Source organism: Hydra vulgaris, chromosome 15 (assembly GCF_038396675.1).
Source record: "Hydra vulgaris chromosome 15, alternate assembly HydraT2T_AEP".
NCBI classification, from domain to species: Eukaryota; Metazoa; Cnidaria; class Hydrozoa; order Anthoathecata; family Hydridae; genus Hydra; species Hydra vulgaris.
Genome location: NC_088934.1, coordinates 3,700,371 through 3,712,500, shown reverse-complemented (window position 1 = coordinate 3,712,500; position 12,130 = coordinate 3,700,371). Strand labels below are relative to the sequence as shown.

Here is a 12,130-nt window from a genome sequence, read left to right as displayed (position 1 = left end):
AACTTAAATCAAGAGCTCATAAAAATTTAAAGAAAAATAAAGTAATGTTTAAAAATAAAAAACAAAGCAAATTCGAAAAAAAAAAGTTTAGGAAAAATATAAAGTGAAATTTAAAAACTGAAATTTTCTGAGCAATAGTATCATTATTCATACAAATTATAATAGCAATATGCAAAAACACAAAGTTAAGTAAAGACGAATGCTCTGTTGTTGCTTGACAAATTATAGATATTATAAAATATACACAAATAAGATATTATGTAATTCATGAAAATTATAACAGCAATTAAAAATTAACTTTTTTTAATTGAATGACAACCTAACAAACCTAACAACAACAATTTGTTTGTGAAAATCATAACAGTTCAAAAACATTTTCACTTCCAAAAGGCTGCAAGAAACCACCATTAGAGTTGGAAATTACTGGAAGAGAAAAGATGAAGTTTATAAAGCAAGATAACTAAGAAGATTGCAAATTATATGAATCAGGGAAACAAGATAAAGGGAGCAAATTCAAAAGAACTGATGTTCAAGAAAAAAAACTTAGCGAATAAGAGTTTTTGGAGCAATTAGGAACAGTCACAGTAAAAGGATGAGGCTTAATTGAATAACAAATAACACGAGAATGAATTTTAGTAGATGGCACAAAAGATGCTTGTTCTTTAGAGAAGTGCCAATTATAGTATTTATTGAAAAGAGAAAGAGAAGATCCATTACGATGATGTAACAAAGGTTGAAGGTTGGATGTAAGAACAGGTCCAACTATGTTTACAATGCGTTTTTTGCACCTTGTCAAGAAAAGAATAGGCATCATTGGAAGACCCGCCCCAAATATGGCAACAGTATTCTATACAAGGACGGATTTGAGATTAGAATGAAAAGTGGCAAGCACAATAAAAAGATGCAACTTTAGCAGATGCTAATTTTGCAATGGATTAGATATATGGTTTCCAAGAAATATCAAAGTGAGAAAGAAGTTAATCCTAGAAGAAAAAGGGTTGATGACTCATCAAGTACATAACCGTTCATAAATATAGAAAGATCTAGATTGTTGCGATAACAATTGGCTGAAAAAAAATTGAGTTTTGTCTGGGATAAAGTTCACCAGCCGCTGTGAGCTCCATGCTATAGCAGAAGTGAGATCCTTTTCAAGCTCAAATGCCCCCTCCAAGCAATAAGAGAGTGTTGGCTTTTTATCAAGACAAGAATAAATGGTAGTATCATCAGCAAACAATGCTACCTTAGATGTGAGAATTTCTGAGAAATCGTTAATGTAAATTTAAAAAAAGCATAGAGTCAAGGATAGAACCTTGAGGAACCCCTGAAGTTACAGGAAATGAAGGAGTGCTATCTACTGAGGATAACTTTTATACAACAATTGGTAAGGAAGGATTCATTATTCTTTGAGATGTTACCTGATACACAGTTAGAAGAGAGCTTATGGAGAAGACGAGCATGCAAACTTTATTAAAGACTTTAGAAATGCCAAGAGCCATAGTCTCCACATCTATCTAAAGCACAATAAAACCTATCAGTTAATACCATTAACAAATCAGCAGTAGAACAAGAAGATTAAGCACCATTTTAATGATCAGAAAAGCAAGTTATTAGATTCAAGATAGAAGATGGAGTGTTTGTTAATTAAAGACTCAAAAACCTTGCTAATGATAGAAAGAAGACTAATGGGATTATAGTAAGGCGAGTCAAATGGTTCTCCAGAATTTTTAAAATAGGGATAACAGATGCCACTTTCCAGCAGACTAGAAAACAAGGCTCTGATAAGCACTTGTTTCTAGCAATAGTAAACAGATGCTTGTTTTCTGGAGAATTGTTTTGCTGATAGATATGAAAGTAATGGTTTTTATTGGAAATTGCAGCAGCACAATGAGATGAAAATCATGGAGAAAAGTGAGACTTGACTGGGAATCATCAAGAGGGTATAATAGATTCCATGCTAGCCTAAATCCAAGAAGTTAAGTAAGAAGCACATTTTTCAGCAGAAAGACAAAAGATTTCTGCCTTAGAGCCATCACAAAAAAAAATCACAGAAAGAGCCCCAGTCAGCTTTTAGGTAGTTAAGAGGTACAACGATAGGGAAATTCTGATGATGAAGAAAAAAAAAGAGTGATTAAACCGTGATCAGAAGCACCTAAGGGTGAATGTGGAGAAACTGAGCACAAGACACAAGTCTAGTAGAGAATATAAATGATTCAGATTGTCAGTAGGAAAATTCACTATTTGTGTTAGAGATTGAGAAAGGCAAAAGTTGTGGCCTAAACTCCTATAGAATCACTGACACTAGAACCAAGCCATTCAGTGTGATGAGCTTTAAAGTCACCAACAACAACAATATCAGCTGAATGATAAGGAAAAAGGGCCTGGTTAATTTGATCAGAAATAACATTGAAAAGAGTACAGTTTTAAGATGAAGTAGAGCTATTTAGAACAAAGAGAAGTGGTGTTAAACAAACTTTCTCTTTACCCTTCAGCCAATATTATTGTTATTAGTGACTTAAATGATTTAATGATACGCTATTCAGTGTAATAAATAGCCAAGCTATTCATGACACTGAATTGATTTGCTCTAACACCAATGACTCTGTTGGCAATAAAGCCTATAAATTCTTCATTTCTCAATCTCTTAACTAAATAGTTAACTTTGTGACTTATTTTCCAGACAACCCTGATCACTTACCTTCACTCCTTGAGTTGGATTTTGTCTCTGACCCTAGCTTGTGTTCAGTTTCTCCTTTATCTCCTTTAGGTGGTTCCGACCATGCAATGATCTCTATAAATTTCATTTCAAACTTCACTACTTACTATTACCCTAAAGCTGACTGGGATTCTTTTTGTGATTTTCTTTGTGACGATCCTTGGTCTTTTCTCTCTCCAATGGTAAATGCACCTCTTACAAAACCTCCTGGATTTAGGTAGGAATGGAAGCTTTTATTTTTTCTCATCCGTTCCAAGTCAAGCCTCATTCTACTCCATGGCTTTTAAATTCTTGCGTAGCTGAAATATCTAATTGTAATCATTTTTTTCATATTTTCAAAAGAACAACTCTCTTGAGAAGAAATGCCAATTTACTATTGCAAGAAATTGATGTAAAAAGGTGCTGTCTGATGTTAAGCTTCATTATTCTCAGTTTACTAATCATGATACAAGATCATATCACCGAAGTTAGGCTCTAGGGTCATTCCACACCAAACTTGTTTCTCCGCGCAGCGGGTTCGAGGTTCCTGTTTCGGAGTTATAGAGATGAGAGAGGTTGTAAACACAAAGTAGCCTCCTCGACTGTAGTGGCCTTCTTGGCCTAGGGGAGTTGAATAATTAAAAAAAAAAAAAAAAACTGTCCAATTTCCGAAATCATCCCCACTTAACCATCTCAGATTTTGATAAAATTTTGTCAGTATGTAGTTAAACATGTTTCATGAACATTGCTAAAGTTTCAAGCCAAAATGTTTGTTACTTCGCATTTTGTGGTAGTTTTTGTAAGACTTGCCCAAATATTAATACCAGTCAGTAGCTAAAAATCATATTTTTGGGGTCTGATATTTTTGCCATGACAGAGTAATATATATTAAAAACATTGATTCTTAGTAAACCGAAGGTGCAGATTACAAACTATTTGTTTACAACTTTCATTTCATGTCAGAATTTAGTCTATGGTTCAACAAATAGCATCACAAATATAACACCATAAACTTTTATTATTTTTTTGTAGGGTCATTACTCTCGAACTAAAGGTTTTCAGTATTGTTTTTTTTCTGAAGGCTTTTCATACCTAATATGAATAAAAAAGATGTTGAGTTATTATGAAACCAATATGGCAACAAAAGTAAAATATACTAGAATACATGTATTTGAACCCCTAAAACTCAATGTGGGCAAATTTATTATGTTTATTGAATTGCATCATTGGAAAGAGCTTATTTCACACTTCTAGAAACAATGTAAACCATTTTAGAGAGATTTTTCCTTTGAACTTAAACCATTTGGCTTTTATGAGCTTAGGTCCATAAAGTCTTTGATATTTTAAAAGTGATATTAGGGTCCATAAATTAACTTGCCATGTAGAGCTAATTTTAGTAAGTATATTTTTATTCTACGGACATATCTCTCTAAATTAAATTCAAAAGTTTAATTTATATAAGTTTATCACAACATCAAATAGAATTATTAGAAGGCTAAAGTTAAAATTGAAAATTTTATATCTATATATTTTCATCCTGACATGTCTGTTGAACAAAACTAAAGTACTTGTAGTATTGGAAAATTTGGCATAAGTTTATATCATTTAAGTGCTTAATCACAAAAAAAGGGTTTTACTGACTTTTGTTCAGAACTTTTAATTGAGAAACAGAGTTTAATTGAGGAACAGAGTTTGATTGTCAGGTGAACTTACAAATTAATCAAAAATATTACTTTTATTTCTTTCCACCACAAATCACTGCTATTGCTATATACATTTGCAACGCTATTGTTAAAATCCTATTGGTAAGGCTAATTGCTGCTCAGTTAAAGGGTCGAAATCTATTGACCTTGAAACTGCAGACTGTCTTTCAAAGTTAACAAATTAAGTAATTTGTCTGGTCCAAAAAATGTGTCTAAATTTTTCTTTTTAATTTTATTTAGGTGCCCTAAGAAGTCTTTACGGTTTTATCACAGAGCACTGCAGATTAGCATTTAATTGGAAGTTTACGCCTATATCCTAACCTAAGAGGTGGGGTTTAAAACATGGATCCTTTGTTTCTGAGGCAAGTGTGCAACCACCTGCACCACAGCTGCTCAAATTGCTATAAAGCTTATTCAACCACAGACTTAAGTGATAAAATTGATATTGATGACATGATGATATATTATTTTCAAGTGACGCTATTAATACTTTTTGGGATTGGAATTTCACCTTTAAGAATAAAACGTGTTAGTAAGAAAGATCATGCTAGTTATTTAAATGAAAAAATTTGGAAAGTGCAAATAACAGTTGCTGAAAAAATAGCTGCTCTTATTCGTTTATCACTAAATAATAATGACCTACCACTAAGCAGTACCGGTGTGGAGTGTGAGGATTGCATTGACTGGTCAGTTTTTAAAATCAAAAATTTTTGATAAGAGAGAGGAGGGAGTTGGACCCAACATTGTTACTTTATTCAATGAATTTAGTTACTTAAAAAAAGAAAAATAGGGCAGCGTTTATAGTCTTGTGTTACACACTCACTCAACCTTCAGTGTTTTAATGACACTAATTTTAAAATAATGACACTTTTTTAAAAACCCATACATACAGACTTACATAGAGACATATATACTTTTTTAAATACCCCATACATACAGAACTAAATAAGCACACACAAGTTGTTTATTCGTGACACTATTATTTTTTCAAAGTTTGTGTTTGTTGGTCTGCTGTGAAAACAAATAAAGAATTATGTAAGTACATAGATACATTGTGTTTATTAAATGTTTATACCAGGGGTCGGAAATCTGCTGCTTGCAAGCCAAATTTGGTGTTAAAACTTTGATGTTAAAATGCAGATCTCCAGCTACATGCACAAATTCTATTCTAAGATTGAAAACAAGATGTTAGTGAAAACAAATAAAGAATTAAGTAAGTACATAATCTACATTATATTATTTAAATGTTCATACCAGAATCGGAAACCTGCTGCTCGCAAGCAGGTTGCCAACCCTTGTATAAACATTTGATGCTAAAATCCAGCTCATAAATGTTTAGCATTATCTAGGACTAGGACTGTTGATGGGTACATGGGTACCCATCAACAGTCCTAGTCCTAGATAATGCAATTATTAATCGTATTATAACAACTTAAAAATATAAACTTGTTGTGTAAAAAAAAAGATCTTGAAGATCTTGTCAAAACTTCATTAGTTACGATTTCTTTATCATGGTAAGAATTTTGGAAAACATTGAGGAATAACATCAAAGTTTTAATGTTTCTCTTTGTTCTTTTGAATTTTAAACATTTTTCCAGATATTTTAAAACTAATACTTTTTCTTAAAGTTTTAATCTACTACTATTGCTTACTATATTACTATTACTATTATTATTATTTATCTATTATATTATAAATACATTATATTACCATTTTAATTATATATATTTTTGATTATATATATATTTGATTATATTACATAGTTGGACCTGCTCTTGCAGCCAACCTCCAACCATTATCACATCGTCGTGATGTTGCTTCTCTTTCTCTTTTCTACAAATACTATAATGGGCACTGCTCTAAAAAGCTAGCGTCTCTTGTGCCATCTACTAAAATTCATTCTCGTGTTACTCGTCATTTAATTAAGTTTCATCCTTTTTCTGTGACTGTTCCTAAGTGCTCCAAAAATGCTTATTCGTCTAGTTTTTTTCCTCAAACATCAGCTCTTTGGAATTCGCTTCCCTCATCTTGCTTTCCTGATTCATATAATTTGCAATCTTTTAAGTTGTCCGTCAATCGTTATCTTGCTCTACAATCTTCATATTTTCTCTACAATTTTCATATTTTCTCTCTTTCAGTAACTTCCAACTTTAATTAGTGGCTCCTTGCAGCCTTGTTGGAAGCGAAGATGCTTAAAAAAATAAAGAAATAAAAAAAAATATATATTATAGTTTATCTTTTATGTTATACTGCTATTATTTAAAATGTTTCCATCTTTTTTTTTTTTAATTTTCTCAAGGAGGAGGGATAAATAACTGTTGATGTAATTTTATGAGGGGAAAGTGGGGCTCTGAAAGCTTGAAAAGTTGTTGACAAGGGGGTGGGAGGTGGTAAAAATCGCCAGAAATTGTTAACATAATTAATGGACAGCCCCTTAAAATGAAATGATATTAAAATTGAATTAAAAAAAATCTTATAATTCGATTTTGTCAAAAAACTTAGTTATTTGCAGTTATGCGTCACTTTAAACTTTGCGCTTCACATTTTGCTGATTTGTTTACTTATCCGAAATAGCTCAAGGAAATATTAAAAAAATATTTTTTGAATAATAAAATATTTTGATTTTTGGTAAAACATGTCTTGGATTGGTTTTACAATTTCGTACTAAACATAAAGATTTATTATACAAAAGTTTATGTATAAGTATATGTATAAGTATAAGTATATTATGTATAAGTTATGTATAAGTAATATCTTTAAGTTTAGTACAAAATCGTAAAACTTAAAAAATCTTTATATTGATCTAATTATTTTCGTTTATAGAAAAAATCTCTCCAACATGATTTTAATTGTTTCTTGAAGTCTAAAATAAGCTCTTTCCAATGATGAAATTAAAAAAACAAAAATAATTTCCCATATTAAGTTTTAGAGGTTCAAATACATGCTATTTTAGGGTATTTTACTTTTGTTGCCATATTGGTTTCATAATAACTCAGTATGGGCATTTTTAAAAAAGCTTATTTTTTATCTATATCATGATATTACAGGCCTTGTTAAGAAGCGTTATGCAGCTCGCATTTTACCTGCAAAAAGGTGATTTGCCTACGCCTTCAGCAGTTTTGCATTTCGCAAAAACTTTTATCTTTTAGAATATTTAAATTATCTTTTGATATTGTATATGTGACGTTTATTCAGAAGAAATAAAGTCGTAAGTAAAGCATTTAACCGCAATTGTAAACTAATAGATTTTTTGTTAAAGAAAAAGTTTGTTTAATAATTTTTTCTTGTTCTTAAAAATTAGTTGAAGAAAATAAAGTGTTTTAACTTTTATCTTAAGGAATTAAATATATAAATTCCTTTTAAATATATAAATTATTTTTTGTCATAATAGTTTAAAAAAAGCACAATTTATTTTGATGTAAATATTTTATTAATAAGATATTTTGTTTATTGTCAATTCAATAACGTAAAGTTTTAATGACGTTTGTTTAATTTATGAAAATAAATTATGATCACGAATATGTTATCGGTAACTGATAAAACTCTTTATTGTTTCAAAATTGTTTTAAAAACACTTTTAAAAAGTGTTCACAAAATAAAGAAGAAAAAATTTTTTAACAGTTAATTAAATAACTAAAAATCAACTGTAAAATTATAAGAAAAAAATAAATATTATGTTACGTTTTATAAAAAAAATATTTTTTTCAAAATAAAATTTAGTTCATATTTGAAAAAAATAATAAGAATGATTTTTCAAATAGCAACTTGGATTTTATTTGCAACTTTTGTTATAGCTAGAAAAAAAAAACTGACTTTTAACGCGTTAAAAAAAAACATTAATTGCAATGCGGTACCTGAAAAGACACTAGTGACGCAATATAACTTCTGACAATACAAAATATATTTGCTGAGTTGAGGTACTTTGAAATGCATTACGCATTTTTATTACGCAGCGAAATCTCGTAAAAAAGGCCTGATAGTATATAGAACCTTCAGAAAAAAAAAATAATGCTGAAAAACCTTTTGTTTTGGAGATATGACCCAACAAAAAAATAATAAAAGTTTATGCTATTGAATTTGTGATGTTATTTGTTGAGTCATAGACTAAAATCTAGACATAAAATCAAAATTGCAATTAATAATTTGCAATCTGCACCTTAGGTTTACTGAGAACTCAAGTTTTCAAGATATATAACTCTTTCACTGCAAAAATATAAGACCTCCAAAGTATGATTTTTTGGCCACTGACTGATATTGAAATTTGGGTAAGCCTTACAAAAAGTACTACCAAATCCAAAATAACAAACATTTTGACATGGAACTTTGGCAATGTTCATGAAACATGTTCAACTACATACTGAAAAAATTTTATTCTGGGATGGTCGAGTAGGGTCCTTCGGACCACTTGGCTCAGAATGACTCTCTAGAGACTTTTAGAAAATCTTTAACAGATCATTAATAAAGGTAGGTCAAACATTTCATCTCTCATTTATGAGACTAATCTTATTACCTCTCCCAAGGATAAGGCAGAAATAGGGCTGCTAGTTCGAACATGTTCAAGTTCGAACATTTGAATTTTATGCAAAAATTTCAACATTCAAGTTCGAATTTTTTCTCCTAATAGTTCGAACTTTTAAATTTTAAAAAATGATATGTCTTTTCATTAATTTTTGTAAAACAAGCTGAAATATAAGTAAAAATTATAAATTTGAATAATTTTGCTTTTTTTTGTTTTGTGTTTGTCTGGAAACTCTAAAAATAAAATCAAAACTACAACACCTGTACCGCGATTGCATTTAAGGTAGGATCGATTTTTTCCTATTAAAAAGTAGTTAAACAGTGGCTGGTACTTTTTCACCATTTGACCACTGTTTATTTACGTTTGAAATTAAAATTATAAAGAGTTTTAATTTCAAACAAAAATGGCTACTCAGCGTTAGCACATCTAGGAGATCTGAAGTTTAGGAGTATTTTCATTTTTTGCATAAAGCTGCAATGAGCGAAATGTGCCTCAACACGCACTATTACAAAACACTTAAAAATAAACACAAAATAGAGGTTCTCAAATGTAATAACATCAATAAAAATTAAATTATTAAAACAATAATCTCGTGCATAAAAGTCAAGGTAATCAGTTTGAGAACAAAATAAAAAAAAATAATATAGATAATTTTGCAAATTAATCTTATTCAAAGATTATTCCAGCTTACAGAGATAGACTCGATATTAATAAAAAAGCCAAAAATGGTAACGATGTTAGAAATTAAAACAAAGAACTGACTCTAGCTAAAGAACTGAAAATGTTTTATTAAAATATATGATTTTCAAATGGTATGATCTCGTAAAAGGGCACTCTAGCCATGGATTGTTTTCGCATAGAAAAAGAAACTGGTTACAGGATGATACCTTGCATTTACTTTTTATAACCAAATAAAAAGTCTTAATAAATAAATTAACAGTTTTGTGTTTTACTTGTAACCTTTTGTTTTCAATTTTAAATAAATAAAAACTATTTTAAGAAGTTCGAAAAAGTTCAAACTTTTTTCCTAAATAGTTCGAAAGTGTTCGAGTTCGAACTTTTTAAAAAAAGTTCAAATTGGCAGCCCTAGGCAGAACTATTTGCAAATAACATTTCTTCGAATTCAACTCAAATCTTACTGCCATACCCTTCCTTCCATTCCAATTAAACAGGTTAACCCATTGTTAGACATTCAAATCACTTCAGCTTCCGTTGCTGAAATCATATCTCAATTAAACTCTTTTATGGCTTGTGATTCAAATAACATTCCTGTCATAGTCTCACAAAAGTGTTAACCAGAATTCTTTTTGATTCTCTCTAAACTATTTAATAAGTGCTTGACTGAATCTTGTTTTTCTACCAGCTAGAAAATGGCATATGTAGTTCTAATTTTCAAAAACTTTGAAGAACATTCTCACCCTTTTAAATACCTCTATTATAAGTAAGGTCTTTGAACCTTGATCAACAAATCTCTTATACCCCAACTTGAGTCAAATAACTAACTGTTAGATAAGCAATTAGTTTTTAAACTTCTTGCTCTACAGCAGACTTGCTAACTGCTGTGACTGAAAGATTTTATCGTACATTAGCAGTGGTGTACACTGGATTTTTAGATGTTTGAGTTTTGACACTTACAGGCATTGTGCAAACTCCAAACTTTTGTATGTTTATGCTTATATCAAAAAAGAATGTTTTGCAAAGAATTGGGGTGAATGGAGCTTGGGAACAAATAACCCTAATTTTTGGGCCCACCCGGCCCTTAACGTGGGAGCCATGAGTTTGTAAAATATTTTCTTTACTATTTTTATCTAAATTTATATTCATCAACAATTTTCAAATTTCATGCAATAATCTCTTATTTTTCAAAAACTATGACCATATAAAGTTTTACCCCCCTCAATTTGAGGGGGCTGTAAACATTGCAGGGTCATAAAAACTGAACACTAAGAGATTGTTGCATGAAACTTAAAATTTGATGAATATGAATTTATATATAAATAGTAAAGAAAATATTTTATAAACTCGTTGCTCCCACGTTAAGGGCCAGGTGGGCCCTAATCTTTAGTTAAATAAAATCTTTAGTTAAACTAAATCTTTAGTTAAAACTTAATTAAATGTTTTTTAAAATTTTACTAATCCAATTAAAAATTTCTTACTTTTCAACTTACTTAATAACATTTTCTAATCTCCTACTATACCATACCTCTTAATATAACTTACTTACATTATTATTAGTTATTAAATTTATACTATTACATAGTATTTCCATATTTACTTACTCATTTCAAGACAACAATAAATAACAACTCATTAAAACAAGCATTATAAACCTTTTAAAGAATTTAATTATAAACACCAAACACTTTTTGGTTATTTTTTGCTTGTGGTTTTAACTAAAACAATTATGGTAATAGCTGCAAAGCTATGACTATTAACTAGACATAGACATGTTGTTATATTGTAGTTAACTACAATGCTGCAATATGTTGTTATTAACACAATTCTTATAATACACAATCCTTGGAATTAGGAAAAATGAGGTTGGCAATAATTTGCTGACCCCAATCAAAGCAAAAAAAAAATTGATAAAAAGGTCTTACCATAAGACATAAAAACAAGGTCAGCAGTTTTTTGCCAACCTCAAACACTTTTAGGTCGGCATTTGTCAAACGCTGACCCTAATTCCAAGGGCTGAAAACCACAATACAATTCTTATTCCTTGCAAAAAAGCTACAATATAATTAGCTCAGATTCTTAATATGAAACTATTAATTTATCATAATAACAATAATAGTTTAAATGTTTAAAGATGTAACAAGTATAATTCTTGTATGATCACTAGCAAAAAAAATTACAATATATAGCAGTTAACAAGCTATATATTTGTTGTTATATTGTAGTTAGCTTAAAAGCTACTATTCATGTTTTGTAGCTATCAACATATTGTACGCATATTATTTATATAAAAACCTAATGCTTTTATGTTAATAAATAAAACTATAAGTTTAATTATTCCCATCAATATCCAACTCAAAAATCAACAACAATCAAATTTTTTTTTATAAAACACAAAGTTAAATAATATTCAAAAATGCTCAAAAACTGATATAAAGCTAGTCGCAATATATCTGCAATAGTTAAATAATATATCCTAGTTTCTCACTAGGATATATTAGAGCAGTGCACAATTAAATCTGCTAAAGTGTGTATGTATAA

General features: G+C 29.7%; 1 protein-coding gene across 1 annotated transcript in view; it reads right to left on the bottom strand.

Annotated features, from left to right (window-relative positions):
* The window catches only part of LOC136092468 (uncharacterized), a 129,179-nt gene that overhangs the window by 116,216 nt on the left and 833 nt on the right, over positions 1–12,130 (bottom strand). The window lies entirely within an intron of this gene.